Source organism: Lacerta agilis, chromosome 1, assembly GCF_009819535.1.
Source record: "Lacerta agilis isolate rLacAgi1 chromosome 1, rLacAgi1.pri, whole genome shotgun sequence".
Taxonomy (NCBI): domain Eukaryota; kingdom Metazoa; phylum Chordata; class Lepidosauria; order Squamata; family Lacertidae; genus Lacerta; species Lacerta agilis.
Window position 1 is genome coordinate 101,944,509 of NC_046312.1, and position 14,535 is coordinate 101,959,043.

Here is a 14,535-nt window from a genome sequence, read left to right on the forward strand (position 1 = left end):
AATCCCACCCCCAGCCTTTTTTCCCTTTTGCTTTGAGCTTCTGCCTCTGGGGAAGCGATTGGATGGCTGCGTGAAGGCGGCTCAAGAGAGATGCAGAAGGGCGGGCTGGTTACGTAAACAGACCTAGCGGCCGGAGGAAGAAGAAAGCTCTCCAGGCTTTGCTCGGCGAGGGAAGGAGGCTCGGGAGGCGGGGCCAAACCCTCTGCCACGCGCGCCGATTGGCCGGCTCCGCTCTTTCTCCCCTTTCTCCTCTTCTGTGGGTGAGAAGGAGGAGGAGGAGAGGTTACGTAAAGGCTACCATCGTGCGCGAGCCGAGCCTCCCGGCGGCTCCTATAGGAGGAGCCGGGACGGGGGGGGCGTGACCTAGCCGCTTTTATCGCTGCCGCTGCTTATTGTTATTATTACTGGTACTAGCACCCAGCGGCGCCGGGAGATGGCCAGGTGCTGAGAGGGAGCTCTCCCTCCGCCCCGGACTCGGAGGCGAAGCGGGCATCTTCTGAGAGATGAAGAAGCCTCCTCTGGCCGCGGGGGGAGCAGCGCGAGGGGCTTTCCCCGGGCGAGCGTGACCTTTCGAATTTGGGGGTGGTGGGGCAGTTTTTTTTATTTTTGAGGGGGGCGGGAAGCGAGAACCTCACCCACCCCCCACCCCAAATCCTGCCGCTTCAAGTCTTTCCTCAGAGGAACAGCGCAGCGAGGCGAGCTGTCTCTTCGCAGGTGAGCCGCAGCGAAAGCCGAAGGGGGAGGGAGGGCGACTGAGGGTAGCTCCTTATCGAGGGGTGTGCGTGTGCGTGTGTTTTGGGCGGCAGGGGTGCCGCGCGGGAGAAGGCGACGCTCGCAACTTCGGGCAGCGCCTCTGCTCGCTCGTCTGGCGGCGGCTTCTTTACTGGAGAGAGAGCGAGCCGAGGCGCGGAGAGAGCGGCGCGCGGCGGAGCTCCAGCTCCGGGGCTTGTTTGCAGAGGCTGCCAGGCAGGCAGGCAGGCGAGCGAGCGAGCGGCGACGGCAGCGGCAGCAGCAGCGGCGGCCCGAACTTTCCCTCCTCTTTCTCGAGCAACGGGTGTGCGCGAGAGAGAGCCTTCCACATTTCACTGCAGCGTGGAGCCGTGTTTGGCGAGGAGAACCGGCCGTGTTTGGTGAGATGGGGGCGAGGAGAGCGCACTCATCTTCCAGTCGGAAATAATAATAATAGAATGGGTGGTGGTGATAATGATGATGATGATAATAATAATAATAATAATAATAATAATAATAATAATAATAATAATAATAATAGTCATAGCCTGCTCGCTGGCTCCTCTCCTTCGACGGAGAGGCTCCGTAGCTCAGGCTGCCCGTTGTGCTCGGCCCGTTTGGCTGCTTCTTGGTGACACGGGGGGGGGGGGGGATCGGGACGTCTCTCTTCCCAGACATAGCCGAGGATGCAGTGCGCCTTCCGTGGGACTCAGGGGCGCGCGGGGGTGAGAGAGAGCTGAGGCGCAGGCAGTGGTGTGATGCTGGGTACGGTGCAGTGCAAAGGTGACCGGGAAACGCTGCCTGGTGGTGCTTTCTCAAGGAGAGCTCTGTGTGGGCTGCCTGCCCTGTGTGCTTTTTAGCTGCAGGTCATGGGCTCAAGATGAGGTGTGTGGCTGGGGAGATAAAGGACAGCTTGATTCTCTCTCCCTCCCACTTCATTCCTGAGTGATTGTTAGTGTGAAGGGATTTTGTGACTCCAAAAGGATGCTTCTCTTCACGACCGGTTCAGATCGCCACTCATGTTTAACGATGAGCAAGGAGATACAGAGAGTTAGAAAATGTTCAGAACTAAGGGCTCGACTGGCATATAATGTGAAGGATGAGCCTTTTAAATGAGGGGTTCAGCCTTGGGATGTGTGCAAGAGGAGCTTTGAAGTATGCCTAAAGTGCCTTCTCCCACATTAATGGAGAACCATTATTGGCCTTTGTTGGTATGAGATCGGGTGCAGAATACTCAGATTATATGTTCTTACACACAGAGATGCTTGAACCACCAGACTTTTCATTTGTAAAAAAATAATCACTTGGTTTGCCTTAATATTCTCCCATTGCCCTTTAAATATTTTGTGTGCAGTTGCTTCTTGGCTTTCTGTTACTTGACAACATAAGGGGCACAGTTTCCAATACCACCCCATTTGGGGGGGGGAAGTATGTAGTAAAGGTATCTGTGAAGAATGCAAAATCTTATCCAAGAACATCATTGCCTATAGAAATATGACGCTGTACGTTTCTAACATGTTTTGTAAATCTTGTACGCACTTAACTCTTGTGCAAAGCCTAGATGGCTTGTATATATATTCCACACAGATAGACCCAAATCCCAATGGAGCTGAGTAAGTGTGTTCAAGATTACAGAAAGATTCTACGTACGCTTGGTTGAAACTGATTGCAGTACTGAGTATTCTTCCTTCAGAGTCAGCTCCAGTAGGATTCGCCCCTGAGCAAGCGTGCAGAAATCTCACTAAACTGCAAGTCTGTAGAGTCTCTCTCTGAGTGTGGTGAGACTTCCTTCTTTCTTTTTATTTCAAAGCAAGCATGCATAAGTTCAGGGTATCTGTCTCCCTTTCCCCTCACCGATGAAAAGCCAAAATTTCTGTAACATCTTCAAGACCACTTTTGTGCCCACAGTTATAGAAGAGTTAGAACAGAAAATAAGTTTGGTCTTTCAAAGTCATGGTACATGATAGAGGTACTTCAAAGTCATGGTAGGTGGCATAGATTGTTCTAAGTGAGCCTCTGGGAATATAATACACAGCAAGAAATTTGTGTAAAAATCAATGATCTGAAACAATATTTGGCTGAATATAAAGTCTCACCTACTAGCAATAGCTTGAGGGATGCAGCATTCAGACTTCAGGAAGCTGGGAAACTCTTTCCATCAAACTACTTGGACCTTATACTGATTCATTGTTTCACAAAAGAAATAAAGCTTGAAATACTTTTTTTCTGAAAATAGATTGTAAAGCAGACACATGCTAACATGTGTTGCTTGGGTATTGTTGTAGAATTCCAATTTTACTACTGTTTCTTTACTACCTTATTCCCCACCACCCACCCCATAAGAAACCCTTTCATTTTGACTGGATTTCTTTTTAAGAATAGATGTCTTTGCCATAGGCAGGTGCCAAGATCAAAGCATTCTGTGAGTGCTAGACAGCAAATCTGGGTTTGAATATGAATATTGAGTCTATCATTAGTCTTGAGGAAATGTAGCATAATGATAAAACGGAATATTATATATCTGGTCTTGGAGGAGAGTCATGCAAGGAGTCAGAACAGAAACTGCTACCCTTTAGGAGAATAAAGCTGGAAATAAGAATGATATGTCATGCGCTGTTTTGTTCAATACACACTTTCAGCTTAAGGCTTCCAAGAAAATATAGTTTATCTGTGTTGATTGTATGGTGGGTGCCATAGGTTTGATTTGTGGCTCTTAAGCTGCCAAGGGGTGGAGGGATTTGCCAGGGCAGTGTAGGGTTGCTGCTTCAGGGTGTCAAGAAAAGTCTGCAGATGGTTGGAGGAAGAGGCATTTGTGGGCTGTTCTGCCTCAACTGCTAAAATAACTTGATTGGCCTTGGGTACTGTGCACCTTGACTTGGGGAGAAGTGCATAATTTGCTGCACAACCACAGGCAGCTAAATGATTTGGATTGGCACTAGGGGTTGCTAATTGGAGCAAATATTTAAGGGTATGTGTGCTATAGGCTTTAAGAGCCTGTTACTCCAAGCTAACATATATTTCATGTTTGTTTAACAGCTTATGACTTACTCATTTTTAATTTCATTGCATTCTTCCACCATGTAACCCACAGTGGACCAGAGGTAGTGACCAGGCCTGTTTAGACACAGCAGGATACTGGCTTTGTGTGCCTTCGGAAACATACCCTGGAGCCTAGAGTGTGAGGTTTACTGGATTGAGATCTAGTGGAGCACGATGGATTTGAGTTTGAAGCCTTTAACAGTCATAGTCTACCTTCAGGAAAGGAGGGAGGTGGACATGATCCATCATTTCCATCAGTGCCCTCCTTGGTATGATGACAGTTTCAACTTGAGTTCTGCAAAGTTTCACAAGAAGGCTACTGATATAAGAATAACAGAGGACCTAGCATGGTAACAGTGCCTGGATAGAGGAGAGACTTCACATTGTCTTGGTCTCTGAAACCAGGATGCTACATTTCAGTTTAAATTAAACATTCTGGCTATAATGGCAAGGCTGGAGTAACATTGAATTAGTGGGACTTGCTTCTAAGTAAGCATGCTTAGGCCTGCTATCACTTTGTCCCTTTTCATACAAACAGTCCAGAAACAAAAGATTCCTAACAGCAATGTTCTTAACCTAGAATTCTACCTTTGAATGGAAACTAGTGGAATTTATATTTCCAAAAGCTCTGTGGTTCTTCATCCCAGTATCTGTAGATGTAGCCTGAAGTCTGCATAACATTCAGGAAAACCTCAGGGAAAGTCTGCCACTGTACTTCTTTTCATGCTCCATCTTGAGGTAGATCTCAGTGCAGTTTTTATTCCAAGGCAGCCTGATGGAAGATTTCTGAAGCCTTAGAACATCTGCAAACTTAAAGCATCACAAATTATAAATGCAGGATACAAATGCAATACTAAGGAGGGAAATGGGATAGGCTATCCTTTGTTGGAGGCTCCAGTACTTTGGCCACCTCATGAGAAGAGAAGACCCTGATGTTGGGAAAGATGGAGGGCACAAGGAGAAGAGGATGACAGAGGATGAGATGGTTGGACAGTGTTCTCAAAGTGACTAGCATGAGTTTGGCCAAACTGCGGGAGGCAGTGGAGGATAGGGGTGCCTGGTGTGCTCTGGTCCATGGGGTCATGAAGAGTTGGACACAACTGAACGACTGAACAACAACAAATCCTTTGTTGGGTGTGCACTTGATGTAAAACCCATGGTTAGGTTTCACATTTAATGTGGATTATCCATTCAGTAGGTATTACTCTTAAATCTTAACATCCACAGGCCATTGAGGAGGGTCTTCTTTGCATCCTGCCACCATCAGAAGTTCAGTTGGTGGATATGTGGGAGAGGACCTTGTCCACAGAGGTGTCCATAGAATCATAATAGAATCACAGAGTTGGAAGAGACCTCAATAGTTATCAAGTCCAACCCCCTGCAATGCAGGAATATTCAGGTGGCCCATATGGGGATTGAACCTGCCATCTTGGTGCTATAAGCAGTACTCTCTAACCAACTGAGCTAATTGTCAGCAGTCCAGAGTTTGGGTATCTCAGAAGGTCTGCTATGTGCTCTCCCTGATGGCCAGGTTATTATTATCTTTATTTCAATGGGACTTTGAGCTTAGATGAACTCTGCTTTTCTAAAATAACAACCACTACTCAAATTTCCACTGCTTTCTTAGTTTATATATTTTATGTATTTGGTTTTAATCTAGTAATAAATACACCATCTTGGGCACTATTCTGCAATGGGAAGGCAATTTATAAGTGCTATTAATAAATGTGCCTCCCATATGTTTAAATTTTGAGATCTTACATTCAGATTCCCCTAAGGTTACACCTCTTCCACTAAGATTCATGATCATTCATGGGTAATTAGTTATAAAAAATAGTCTATACTTGTGTTAGACATATGGTATTGAATAGCAGAATCAGCCACTGAATCTTTCATTAAACTTCATTTGTTGCAAAATGAAGAGAAGCTGAATATTTGGGTGCTTACTACTCGTCTGAAAAATGATTAATGAAATGGGAATAATCAGGATAAACCTATAGAAAAGGGGGAAAATAATAGTTATTAGGTGACTACAGTGGTACCTCGGGTTACAGACGCTTCAGGTTACAGACGCTTCAGTTTGCAGACTCTGCTAACCCAGAAATAGTACCTCAGGTTAAGAACTTTGCTTCAGGATGAGAACAGAAACCGTGTGGTGTGGTGGCAGCGGGAGGCCCCATTAGCTAAAGTGGTGCTTCAGGTTAAGAATGGTTTCAGGTTAAGAACGGACTTCCGGAACGAATTAAGTGCGTAACTGTAATGCATTTTGAACATGCCCCCTTCTGATGAGAGTGTGTTTGTTTGTGTGTGTAGGTTTCATTTTGGCTTGCAAGTAGTTCAGCCTGAGCAGTACTGTGTTCACTGGTAGTAACCACCGGATATCAACAGGTAGGAAAATGTGTGTACTGTTATTTTTATTTCAGCAGACAGTTTTTGTGTGGGGTTTTTGTTGAAAACCCATGTATTTCTATAGAGTTGCCAAACTTCTGTGCATTTATATAGGTGGACTTTTCCCTCCCTCCTTCCTTTTTAAGGTGAAAGTGCTAGGGTGGGTTTAAAAAAAATGTTAGCAGTTCCTATTGGGGGAACAGCACCTGGCTGTTAATCATGGAAATTTCAACACCAATTGTGCATTTTGTCACGCAGCAAAGAACAGCTGTGAAATAGACATGCTTTCCCCTGCAACCTCTGTAGCACCTTGAGAGAAGTGCTTTCACTATGGATGTGAAAATGATAATTGAGTTTTAAGCCCCTTTGGCAATTTCACCTTTGCAGACTCTACCCCCCCCCCCACCTCCCTGTCACTGCAGAGGGGAGGGAAGTACCTAGACTCATGTTCATTGACAAAACATTTTCTTTTGCTTTGAAAGGAAGTTTACATACGGCTTTGAAAGGAAGTTTACTGACTTCTGCTCGGCACCTGTGTAGGTGGTGCCTACCTGTGCATGTGTGGCCTCCTCTTGCCCCCCTGCTTCTCTTTAAAAGGCTTCTGCTTCAAATTCTTGACCTCTAATTGCTAAAGAGTTAGGCCGATCATATACAATGTGTTGGGAAGAGGGTTCTTAAATCTTAACATCTGTGGGGCAGGGATGAGAAAATCTACAGCTGCTGAAGTTGTCTTTTCGACAGACATTCATAGAATCATAGAATTGTAAAGTTGGAAGGGACCCCAAGGGTCATCTTAGTTCAAACCCCCTGCGGTGCAGGAATCCTGCTCAACATGTGGCTCAAACCCATAACCCTGAAATCAAGATTCTTTTTTTAAAAGCCACAGGAGTGTTCTCTTAAGTATCTCATCACTATGAAGGAACTTCAGCTAAAGTTTATAGTTTAACAAGTCTCTCTCTCTGTGCACGTGCTGCCAACAGAAGGATATATATAGGTTAATATGTTTCATTATTATCAGCTTTATCAACTCAGTTGCTACATTTTTTAAAAAAAGGTTAACCTGTTTCATTATCATCATCATCAACTCAATTGCTACATATTATAATTGTTTCAAAAGCTTTTGAAATTACAATATTAGTGTAAAAAGAAGTACTGTACTGTATTTTTCGCTCCATAGGGCCCACTGAACTATAGGGCACACCTCGTTTTTAGAGGAGGAAAACAAGGGAAAAAATGTTTTTCTGGTTTTCCTCCTCTAAAAGGCTGGGAGGGGGGGTGCAGGAGGGGGAGCGGAGGAGGCATTGGCGGTGGAAGGACCAGTCCGGCAAAGGGGGTGGGGGAGGCAGGGGGAGCCCAGTAGTACCGCTACAGCATCGCTACCGGGCTGATCTTCCTCCCCCCCCACCGCCAGCACGCTCCCCGCCAACCCCGTTTGCAAAAGCAGGCTTGTTTTTTTGCGAACGGGGTTGGCGGCGAAAAACCAGCAGCATCCCTCCGCCACCCCCCGCTTCTCACTGAATGCAGCGGAGGTGGGGGGAGGCAGAGGAGATGCTTCACAGAGCAGGGAAGGGGCATTGGCCAGCTGCCGCATGCCCCTCCTTCCGTGCAACATCTCCCTCCCCCCTGCCACCGCCGCTTGTAAAAGCAGGCTTTTGCAAGTGGCGGGGGGCAGCGGAGATGCTTCACAGAGCAGGGAAGGGGCACCAGGTGGCTTGCTTGACAGGGAGCCTTTGTACCATAAGACGCACAGAGATTTCCCCTTACTTTTTAGGGAAAAGGTGCGTCTTATGGTGCGAAATATGCGGTAAACTACAGTATTTGGTTGAGGCATTTACAGGACATCGTGCCAATAACATTAATAGTCAGGGATTTCTGTTTTCTTCTTAAAACAAGCTTATATATTTATGTGGAAATATTATTAAATTTTATTTTTTGTTTTTGTTGTCTTTCTTCCTCTTGAAGTTTACTGGCTTGAAAGGTTTTTGCTAAAGCTGCTGCTCTTTGAAGCAGTTTTCCTTTACATCTTCACTTTAGATCTAGGCACTCTTGTTTTTGTTTTGGACGACGTAGGATTGCGGAAAGTCATTTGAACCTGCATTGATGGTTAAAGAACCTTATGCATGTACCAGTATCAAAAGAACATTGATTTTCTTTTCATTTTTCAAAAAAAAGGAACGAACTTTATTTCATTCTGAAAAATTGAGATGGGCATTAAATGCAAGACAATAACTTGGTTTACTGAATGAAATCGCATATCTAACTGTGAGACAATGCTTTATCCAAACCTTGAATACATTGCTGCAGGTAAAACCTGCAAACTAGTTGAATTACTAAGCAGGAATTAAACATTGTGCTAAGGCCATAATTCCAACGTTGCACAGTTTATGGGGCTCAACAGTCGAATCCCACACCCTTGAGTCTAATAGTCAACTTTAGTTGGAGGCAGGAACATGGTAGCCTGTAGCCCTGTCCTGTCTCTCTTTTTCCTTTCCATTTAGCTTTGCACATGTGGCATTGGGACAAATTAGCTGCTACATTATGAAGCAAGACTTGTCTGAGGTACAGTAGGTGTGGCTGCAATGTGAACTAATAGTTTTGAGTTAAATATGTTGTGGAATCAACAGCAGCGTCCCTTCAAAACTTGATATTTTTGCTTATAGTGAATGCCAGTTATTGAATGTTAGCTTTAAAAGTAGGGATGGGGAACCTTTGGCTTTCCAGATGTTGTATGGGGAATGCATGTAGTGTTCGGTATATGTCAAAACAAAATCGAAAATTCTTTCTAGTAGCACCTTAGAGACCAACTGAGTTTGTTCCTGGTATGAGCTTTCATGTGCATGCACACTTCTTCAGATACACTGAAACAGAAGTCACCAGATCCTTAAATATAGTGAGGGAGTGGGGAGGGGTATTGCTCAGAAGGGTGGTGGGAATGGGTGATCAGCTGATAGGTGTGTTCGGTATATGGTCCTGTTGCTGGTTATCCGCATGCCACATGGTGTTCTTTCCCCATGAAATGGGTGGAAGTATAAGGGATTGGGTGGAAGTATAAGGGATTCGGGCATTTAACATTGATGTAATATACTTACCTAGCCAGGATTTGAAAAATCTAGAAAGAGAGCGAGAGTTTTCCCAAGAAATCCTGTTTGCTTCTTGGTGTACATGCCTTTTGACATAATGTCACGGCCTCCTCAAGCTTCATGTGAGCTTCTGTAAAAGATGTTTGCTGTATGCAAAGTGTGGCAGGTTGTGTAATAAGAAACCTTTAAAAAACAGAGAACACACTTCTTTTCTAAAGTTAGTATTTCTGTAATGTAAGAGTAATGCAAATCATACAGCAACTGGGATGTCATTCATGTGTAAAAGATGCAAGATCTACTCGATAGGAATGTGCATTTTAACCACATTCTATTTTCTCTTCAATTCTGCATTTTTGTTGGTTTTCCTCTATGTTTTTTTTAAAAAGAGAACTGAGAAGCCCCCCACCCCCCAGGAAGTTTAAATTCAAATATTTGGAAATTGTATCATGGAATTGTATAGTTGTAGAGTGGAATTGTAGAGGCTCATAGTCCAACCCCTTGAAATATAGGAATATTTTGCCCAACATGGGGCTCAAACCCACAACCCTGAGATTAAGAGTCTCATGCTCTACTGCCTGAGCTATCCACAGGGCTTTAGCAAAAAAACAAACAAACCTCCAATTGTTTGGGACTTGGTAAACAATTATTCTGCATAGGGCTGGGACCTAAACACCAATTTGGTTGCCCAATAATCTGAAATATCTTCACTCTGCTCATAGGTGCCAACTCCCTGGGTGCCTGAGCATCCACAAATTTCAGTGCCAGGGCCATGCATGCACCCACAATCACGGGTCCAAGCTGGCACTCCTGACTCTATTTCAACAATCATTTAGTGTGTAAACCATGTTTGAAAGTAAGTCCCATTTATCTCAGTTCCACTTTCTATGAAGGAATTGGTCTACCAAGCCCTTGTTACGAAGGAAGGAAGGAAGGAAGAGTTTCTGCTTATCAACAGGTAGCTCAAATCCCATAGAACTCAATGAGGTTTAACCATCCTGAGTGTTAAGATTGGCTAGTTAAGATTGCAGCCTATGGAAGTTGCAGTGTCTGCTGAAGATACTGCATTTTCATTGCTTCCTGTAGTAGCTTTGAGGGGAAAGAGCCTGTTGTCAGTATGACAACAGACCATCATGTGGAACAAAATTAAGGCAATATCCAGCACTTTTGGAAAAAAATAGCTGATTCCTTACGTACTTTGGCTGCAGGTTAAATTACCAAAGGCAGCAATATGCGTATCACAGCAATCATAAATGGAATAAGTGCACCACCTTAACAGTGGATTTTTATGGACCGAAAACATATTGGTAGAATATCTCAAGCTGATCAGTGGTGACATGTTTATGTATCCTGATCTATCTTGTTGTTGTTTTTTAATGGCCTTTAGAAATACAAAATATATGTAGCTGCAGTATGCTTGCATTTATTGAAAGGTAGCTTAAGTAGGTTCCCCCCCCCCACTCAGTTTTTGCCAACTCATTTTCTGTGAATTGTGAAATACCTCAAAAGTTTAAAATCTGTTATAAAGCTGAAAACTGTAAAATGGAAGTGCCAGAGATTCATTTTCATGTATTTATCTGCAAGGGGATAAAGCCCCACCCTTAGATTAAGTTATTGTCTTTTAAAATTATTTTTGCTTCCGTCCAATTCTGGCTAAAATTCATGTTCACTTTAAAACTTCTTCTTTTCTTCTCGTTCCCATGTGAAAAGCATGACATATGCATACAAATTGCTCATAGGGGAAGATCTGAGGCCCTTTAAGTTGTGTGAGGGAACACCTTACTAGTAAGGACACAGGTGGGGTGGCAGAGTGGCTGCTAGGCTTCTAAAGCAGAGACAGATGGTCGTGTCTCACTTGTCAAGAACAAGATCTTACTTTAGCTGTAGCTGCATAAGCTGTGCTTCACGTTGCTGCAGATTAAATGGAGAAATAAGATTGGAGCTGCAAAACATTACTTTGCCAAGTGGCGAGGTTTTTAGGAAGTGTGTTCTGTGAGGTATCACTTAATCAATTAGAGTTGCTGCTTTTAAAAATAGCATTCCAAAGTGAGGTGCGACAACTATCTTATTCTTAAGTCCTTAGGTGGAAAAACCTGTAAGGATTGTGTAAGGTCCTCGGTTAGTTGCTCATGAGTAACCAGGCAAAACTCCGACCTTTCCTTTAGTAGATTTATTGTGCATACTATATACAGTGCAGAGCTAATAAGTTCATGTCTGTATCAAACGTCGGCAGAATCTGGGAATGGCCCCTTCCGGTTCTGACCCCAACAAAAGAGTTTCGTTATATGAAAACCCCGCCTTCCATCCTTTCGTTTCACCCCTCGACGCCTTTGGGGCGACGGAAATTGTGTGCCTCTTTCATCGTCCCTGGGGCTAGAGGAGTGCAGGGTCTCTCCGGCATCCTCAGAGCCCCGACTCTCCCTCCCTCGAGACCCATGCCCCTCCCTGCTGGAAGCCTCACTGCTCCCTCCGCTGCCAGAGGAGGTGCTGCTGGTCAGGTGGGGCCGGGGCTCTCTGTAACATCCCAAGAGCCCTTCCACCACCTTGCGCTGTGCCGGGGACAGTTCCCTGACAGATTGCCATTATATCTAGAGCAGCAGTGGAAAGTAGTTGAGTTGCACAACAGCACTAAAATGGGCAGTTGACTTGAAAGAGAGATAATGTTAGGGTTGTGTTAGTGATGACATTCTGTTGTGCATGTCAACCTGCATATTTTCGAGCAGTGTTCTAAATTAGCCAGGTGCATTTTTCACCTGGCTATCGACCACTTGCAACCAAATGAAGATGCCTCTGCACCAAGATGACACTTCACATCTCCACCATCTGGAGGTGCATGCCTGGGAATCATTGGATCTTGACTGTTTTCACACACTATAATACCACATCCTGTAGAATTCTATCAGTTATATTTTATCTGCACAACCAGAATGAATTTCAGGAACCAAAATGGTTTTTTTCTGTGCAGCCTGAGCAGGAGCAGTGAACAACATTTTAGTTAATTGTTGTAGTTTGTGTTCACTTGCCCCATGCCACTGCCTTGCTCACAATTGTATAGAATATTCTTAGGTTATGAATGGTCTGTGTCACCATTAAGAAAAGGAGCTCAGAATAGGCCAGTACAGTCGTACCTCTACTTACATATCCCTCTGGATACAGAATCTTCGGTTATGGCCATGGCAAACACAGAAGTGTATACTTCCGGGTTTCGCTGAGTGCCACATGCGCAGAAGCGCTTAATCGCGCCACGTGCATGCGCAGAAGCATGCCTCTATTTATGTTATTTTTGGGGTGCGAACGGACCCCCGGAATGAATTAAGTTCATATCCGGAGGGTCCACTGTATATATGTGGACTGTCCCTGGATCAAGTGACTTTTCTTCTTTAAGCTTTCAAAGTTCTTAACCTGAACTAGCCAGATGTTTAACTGATAATCAATCACAGTCAGTCACTCATTTGAAAAATTAGATTTTTAGAGCCATATTTCCCAAAAATTGCAACTGGACATTCAGTTTTGGCCACTGTAACCTTCGTTTGCAGAGCTATTTGGTTCCTTGCTTATATATATTGAGTTTCTAACACTGCATCAGAGAGTCTTGTGGCACCTAAAATACTAACACATTAAGATCTGGCAAGTATAGCTTTACTTCCGTATGTTAAAAGGATAGTTTCTATTAAACTAATTTAAGTGGGCTGTGGAAATAAATGACTAAAATATCATCCATTAGAAGATGATTTTCACCTCTTTGCTGCCAAAATTCTTGGGAACAGAGATTTGACAATGGTTCTTAGCGTTATATATTCACTCTTTAACCCTGAGTACTAAATTCCAGATAAAATAAGAGATCTATTTTAGATATAGTCTTTAGGTAGCTTAAAGGAAAGCTACAGTAATCTTCTCACGAAAATGTTGGAAGGAACCTGAGAGGAAGAACCACTAGTACTGTTTTGTGTATGAATTCACACTGTTGTGTAGTATTTGTGTGTATCTCAATGGTGCTCAGGGCAGCTAGCAACAACAACAGAGGGTAGGTTCTATAGTTTTTCTTATGTTTCCAAGAAATTGTGCAAATGGAAGCATATCTGTGGGTTTAGTTTTACTTTTCTCTCACAGTGCTCTAGTGCAGTTTTTTTCCCCAAATCTGCAGTTTCCATATATTGTTGTTGTTGTTCAGTCGTTCAGTCGTGTCCGACTCTTCGTGACCCCATGGACCAGAGCACGCCAGGCACGCCTATCCTTCACTGCCTCCCGCAGTTTGGCCAAACTCATGCTAGTCACTTCGAGAACACTGTCCAACCATCTCATCCCCTCTCGTCCCCTTCTCCTTGTGCCCTCCATCTTTCCCAACATCAGGGTCTTTTCCAGGGAGTCTTCTATTCTCATGAGGTGGCCAAAGTACTGGAGCCTCAACTTCAGGATCTGTTCTTCTAGTGAGCACTGCAGCCCTAATTATTGGCCATCCTGGCTGGGGATGATGGGGGCTGTAGTCCTTCAATATCTGGGGGACCAAAGTTTGTCAAAGGCTGCTGTCATGTAACCTTTCAACAGGTATGGAAGTGCAGCTTTTGGATGAATCACATTATTATGCATAGCCTTTCTGTCGATAACATACATTTCTCAGTAGCCCTAAGAACAACACTGCCAGGTAGGTTAGTACCATTATCCTCATGTTGCACATTTGTTTGGTGTGGGTGTGTGAGAGAGAAGGCGGGATGGAATATTGTCTTGCCCAAGGTCTGTAGTGATATTGTGCCAGAGGTAATATCTGGGGATTTCCTGGTTAAATGGAACATGCTCCCAAGTAAATTGTGCATAGGTTTATAGCCTCAGTTTCTTAGCTTCCAATTTACACTAGTTACACTATTAGCTTGTAAAAAGTTTTTCATTCCTTTGCACACTTATCCAGGCAACTCCATTTCCAACTGTTTCATGTAGAATATTTTATATTCTGAGTGAAATGAAGTTATAATACCATATGTATTAGAAGTGTCACAGAATTCTACCAAAAAAATCTGAGAATGCTTGGCACCGCAGGTACTATGGAGAGGACTACTAATTTTGTTGCCAAGCAACTGCTGTCAAATGCAGTGGCTCACAGTCAAGCTGTTGATGGATTCAGCTGGGGGAACTTAAATGCATACAGAGGAAGGTGATAACATTGTTGAATTGAATTCAATAGTACTTCACAGGTATGCGTGCTATGTAAGTTTTGCATTATAAAAGGGTCAGGAAAGGCACCTAAGATGTTGGGATGGGGGGTGGGAATGGATAATTATTATTAAAAAATGGAGCATCCTGACATTGT

At 44.0% G+C, this 14,535-nt stretch overlaps 1 protein-coding gene across 2 annotated transcripts in view; it reads left to right on the forward strand.

Moving 5' to 3' along the window:
* Positions 1-316: 316 nt before the first annotated feature.
* GALNT13 (polypeptide N-acetylgalactosaminyltransferase 13) overlaps positions 317-14,535 on the forward strand; it is a 143,734-nt gene continuing 129,515 nt past the window's right edge. Inside the window, exon 1 of one of the 2 annotated variants that reach the window (XM_033165124.1) lies at positions 317-714. The gene's annotated coding sequence lies outside the window, so the exon portion shown is untranslated. Of the gene's footprint in view, positions 715-1,083; positions 1,131-14,535 lie in introns of those variants that run through there. The other variant, XM_033165134.1, reaches the window with a different exon arrangement.